Source organism: Ochotona curzoniae, unplaced genomic scaffold, assembly GCF_017591425.1.
Source record: "Ochotona curzoniae isolate NIBS_2020 unplaced genomic scaffold, NIBS_Ocur_1.0 scaffold_461, whole genome shotgun sequence".
NCBI classification, from domain to species: domain Eukaryota; kingdom Metazoa; phylum Chordata; class Mammalia; order Lagomorpha; family Ochotonidae; genus Ochotona; species Ochotona curzoniae.
The window spans coordinates 7055783-7061259 of record NW_024467120.1 but is presented as its reverse complement, the minus strand read 5'-3'; the positions used below and the strand labels follow the sequence as shown (position 1 = coordinate 7061259).

At 45.4% G+C, this 5477-nt stretch overlaps 1 long non-coding RNA gene across 1 annotated transcript; it reads left to right on the top strand.

The window, feature by feature from the left end:
- The first annotated feature begins 1035 nt into the window (after positions 1 to 1035).
- On the top strand, positions 1036 to 5049 carry LOC121147782. Its single transcript, XR_005882471.1, has 2 exons — positions 1036 to 1148; positions 4511 to 5049. It is a non-coding gene; the product is annotated as an uncharacterized LOC121147782 (long non-coding RNA).
- The last annotated feature ends 428 nt before the right edge of the window (positions 5050 to 5477 follow it).

Below are 5477 nucleotides of genomic sequence, written 5' to 3'. Positions count from 1 at the left end.
TTCCATCTTCCCAACCTCAACTCCATTAGAGGAGGGTTTTTGTTTTTAAGATTTATTTATTTTTATTGGAAAGGCAGATTTACAGATAGAAAGAGAAGGAGGTATGGAAAGATCTTCCATAACACTGGTTCACTCCCCAAGTGGCCACAATGGCTGGAACTGAGTCAATCCAAAGCCAGAATGCAGGAGTTTCTTCAGGGTCTCCCGCGCAGGTGCAGGGTTCCAAGGCTTTGGGCTGTCCTTGACTGCTTTCCTAGACTATAGAGCAGGGAGCTGGGAGGGAAGTGGAGCAGCCAGGACATGATCCGGCACCTACATGGGATCCTGGCGCATGCAAGGCAAGGATGTTAGCCACTGAGCCATCATGCCTGGCCCAATAAAAGGAATTTTAAAGTTTGACTTCCAACAATTCCAACAAAGTTTAATTTCTTCTTGTTGGCTCTATTGGATTATATAACAAAATTAATGTAGTTAGGAGAATATAACATTCTAATTATTCAGATTAGGTCACACAAACTCTCCTGAAAAATAATAACACTCTTAAGAGATGTGAGTCACATGCTGTGAAATCACCCCCAAATAAACTCTTGGCAGAGTGACATAGATGTTGCAACCTAAAGCTCCTGAACTGAAAGCTAGGGGAGGCCTGGTTTCCTAGACAAAAATGGTACTGTTTCCAGAAAAGTGGATGTTGGCCACCCAAAACTGGCTGGCTTCTAGAGACTCCAGTGGAGGGGACCCCATCATTTGTGCGGAGTTTAGCAGTATCTCCGTGGGTTGGCCCCATGGAAACCCAGTTTACAACAACTTACTCGTTGCTCTTCTATCCATGGGGAAAAGCCTTTAGCCCCAGATTTATATCTATTTTTCTGCCTGGCTTTGTGTTTAGCATGCAGTCCAAAGGGAAATTTTCTGATTTGCTTCTTTACAGCCCACTTTCTTTATGCCACAAGTGTGTTAGCTCTGTCATTGTCTAGCCACATCCTGAGAAGGCTGTGTGGTTGATTGAGAAACACCTATAGCAGTCTTCCCTTTCAGGTTTCTGTAACACAACATGGGTTCCTCGTAATGCAGGATAAAACTTAACGGCCCATATACCGAATTAATGGCACCATCTTCAAATCCTATGTACTCCACCTCCTAATTCGGTGAGTTGGGGCAAATCACTTAAACCTCCTGGACTTGGAATCTTTGGTGAGAAAATTGGAATAATAATATCCCGGCGATACTTAGGAGACCTACAAATGAGATGCTGAAAGTGAAAGGAGACAGAAAATAATATTTACCTTACTTAGTTCCTCTTCTGCCCTAATCGGTGACCTTAACAAAATACTTTGATGTGTTTCTTGGTTCTAAAACAATATCAAGTTCTGCTGTCAAAATATCTTCAAGGGAGAGTGAATGTTGTCAATCCGAGGCTCTCTTTCTTACAAAAAAAAATGTATTTAACTGAAGGCAGAGTGATATTTTCCATTCACAAAATCACTCCGTAAAAGGCCACAACAGCTAAGGCTAACTCAGTGCAAACCCAGGATCCAGGAACTCCATCCAAGTCTCTGCCATGGACAGCAGGGGCCCAAGGGCCTGGGCCACCTTCGCTGCTTTCGCAGGCGCAACAGCAGGCAGCATGATTGGAAGCGGAGCAGCCAGAATCAGCAGCAAGATTGCTGGTGTCCAGGGGGGCAGCCTAACCACAAAGCTGGCTCTATGAAGGCTCTTTGCTTTTCTGAGAGTTGAGGAAGGTTTGGACTGGAAATTGTTGCTTCGTCAGGAATGGAAGACGGGTAAATCTTTGAGGAAGAAATAAAAAGATGAAGTTGGTGTCAAAGGCAGATCAGGGTCCTTTTGTCGCCCTCTCTATCCCAGCTCTGTGCCCGGATCTGTGCTCTTTCTCATGGTCATAGTGAAGAATTAGTGATGGTAGGGTGCAATATTTCCGTCACATATACTGGCTGTTCTGCACATCAGCCCAGGTATCTCCCCAAAGAGCCAGCTGGGAAAAACTGACCGGCACAGCAGTGGACAAAACACCCCCACACTAGAAAATTGCTTTGGGAAATAGGATCGTTTAAGGCAGATTTGTCTTTGATGTTTGTAAAAGTCTTATTTAGCAATTTAAAAAAATACATATATGTTTTTACTGGAAAGGCAGGTTTACAGAGAAAAGGAGACACAAAGAAAAAGATCTTCTGTCTGTTCATTCACTCCCCAGGCTGAGCCAATCCGAAGCCAAGAGCCAGGAGCCTCCTCTGGGTCTCCCATGTGGGCGCAATGTCCCAAGACCTTGGGCTATCCTCTATTGCTTTCCCAGGCCACAAGCAAGGAACTGTAATGGAAGCTGAGCAGCTGGGACACAAACTGCCACCCATATAGGATCCTGATGTATGGAAGGCGAGGAATTTAGCTACTAGGCTACCACACCGGGCCCCTTTATTCAGCAATTTAAAAAAATTAATTTTGATTTCTTAGTTCTTTTTTTAAAGATTCATTTTTATTGGAAAGTCAGATATGCAAAAAGGAGAGACAGAGAGAAAGATCTTCCTTCCGCCATTTCACTCCCCAAATGGCCGCAATGGCCAGAGATGAGCCAATCTGAAGCCAACAGCCAGGAGCTTACCCCAGGTCTCCCATGAAGGTATAGGATCCCAAGGCTTTGGGCCATCCTCTACTGTTTTCCCTGGCCACTAGCAGAGAGCTGGAAGGGAAGTGGAGCATCCAGGACATGAACTTGTACCCACATTAGATCCGGAGCATTCAAGTTGAGGACTTTAGCTGCTAGGCTACTGCACTGGACCCTCTTAGTACCTTTTTAAAGATTTATTTTATTTTTATTTGAGAGACAGAATTAGAGAGAGTCCTTCCACCCTCTGGTTCACTGCCCAAATCTGGAGCTAAGTCAATCAAAACCCAGGAGCTAAGAGTTTATTCTGCATCTCTCCCTTAAGTGCAACACCTGAGATTCTTTTTTTTTTAATTTATGTTTTTAAAGATCTATTTTATTTTTATTGGAAAAGCAGATTTACAGAGAGAAGGAGAGACAGAAAGAGCTTCCATTCGCTAGCTTACTCCCCAAACAGCCACATCGGCTAGAGCTGATCTGATCTGAAGTCAGGACTCAGAAGCTTCCTGCAGGTCTGCCTTGTGGGTTCAGGGTCCCAAGGCCCTGGGACATCCTCTAGTTCCTTCCCAGGCCACAGGCAGGGAGCTGGAAGTGAAGTGGAGCAGCTGGGGCCCAAACTGGCACCTCTATGGGATTGCAGCCCTTGCAAGGGGAGGATTAACCAATTGAGCCATTGCCCCGGCCCTTGTGCCATTTCCCATTGCCTTCCTAGGCCAGAAGCAGAGAACTGGATCAGAAGTGGAATGGCCAGGACATGAATCAGCACCTATATGCGATGCTGATACCACAGGTGGAGGCTTAGCCTACTGCTTCATGGCACCAGCCCCTATTCTCCAACATTCTGGTACAAGTTAATTCTTGATGGAGATAAAGTCAGGGCTACAACTGCATCTGAGAACTGACAGATAATAGCAATCATTGTGTGTTTAGTAGTACTGTTTGTGACAAAATGACAAATGGAGCCTTTTCTTGCCCCCGAGGGTGCTGATTCTTCAGGGTTGCCCAGGACATGGCTTGAGGTCCAAAACTAGGAGAGGTCATCACTCTAGGTGAATCCCAAGGGAGAGACAGAGTCTCTGTAAGATATTGGTGTTCCAAAAGCAGCCTAGAAGAAAGAGAAGCAAGAGGGAAGGAAGGCATTCCAAGCCGAGGAGATGCATAGATAGTCAAATGCTCTGAGATGAAAAAAAGGGCCACGGCAACTGTAGCGTACCAACAAGGAGCAAGTAGTCAGAGATGAGGTTTGGTAGATGGTAGAGATTGGCTAGGATGGGGTTTTGCTACCCTTTAAAGAAATATTTATTAGGGCCTGGTAAGGTAACCTAGCAGCTAAAGTCCTCACCTTGTATCTGCCAGGTTCCCACATGGGCACCAGCTCAAGTCCTGGCTGCTCCACTTCCCACCCAGCTCCCTGCTTGTGGCCTGGGAAAGCAGTCGAGGACGGCCCAAAGCCTTGGGACCCTGCACTTGCAGGCTCCTGGCTCCTGGCTTCAGATGGGTACAGCTTTAGCCATTGTGGTTGCTGGGGGAATGAATCAGTGGACGGAAGATCATTCTCTCTGTCTCTCCTTTCTGTATGTCTGACTTTATAATAAAATTAAATATTGTTTTTTTTTTTTAAATAAAGCAGAGCAGCCAGGACCGGAACTGGGAGCCCATATAGGATGCCAGTGTAGCAGGCAGTGGCTTAATGTGCTGTGCCACACACCAGCCCCATTTCTACCCTTAATCAACAAGTGGTACGCATTGCCCTCCAGGAACCTGTCAAGAATTACAACGTCAAATGTCCTGCTGTTCAACATAGACTAAAGCTTGGTTGACAGTTACAATATTTATAGCTGATTGCCTAAAGCGTAGAGAGTGCATGCTTGTCTGAAAATCTATCCGTAGGTGAAGTCAGCTGAACTGAGAGCCGGACTGCACCATCAAAGGGAACTGTGGTTTAGTGTCACATTGCCAGATGAAAGGATGCATGGCCGCCAGCATCCAAGATGACGCCAGCGATCCTCTGCTTTGCCCATTCCTCTCGCACACTGAATACAGCTAACCTGTGTGTTACCGCAGGATGCTGAGCAAGCAACAAGGTGTGATTTCTGACACTGGGTTGTACTAACTGTGTGGCTTCTGCTATTTTGTCTCTTGGATCACCTGATCTGGGAAAACCACCATCCACGTCAGGAGGACATTCAATGGTCCTGATAAAGAGTTCCACACAGAGAGAAATGCCAGTCTTTTGTGAACAACCAGCACCGATGTGGCCACCAGGAGAGTAAATCAAAACGAAGTGGACATGCCTTCAGAGTTGTCCCACCCGGCTAACATGGCCGCTGCCAGTGCCCGAGACCTCCCCAGGCTGGACCGCCTAGCTTAGCTGCTCAAGGTGTGATCCATAGGAACTGAATGAGAATAAATGCTTATCATTTTTTTTTTTTTTAAGAAAGAGGGTTTGGGCGTGTATTCTTATGCAGCGCTAGATGAAGCCGACTTACTGTGACGCGACTCTAATAAGCTGTTGGGTTTATGATGATCACATTATATACTCAGGGTGTTATCTGTGAGTCTGGGGAAGTTATTCGAACTCATTACATCTACTGCCTCAACTGTCAAAAAGGACTAACATGAGTGTCTGTGTGTCAGAATGTTTAGAGCACTAAGCGGAGTCTAGATAGATCTCCCAAAGCATCAGGTGGAATCAGGGATAGTCCATCTTAGAAACTCCACTAGAATCATCTTTTGTTACTCTTGGTTGATGTTATTTTATTACTATTATGTCTAATTTAAAAATTTTTAACGTTAACCCCATCTACTTCTCTTCTGTCTTTAAGAATCACTTAGTAAGACATCAATCCCGATGACT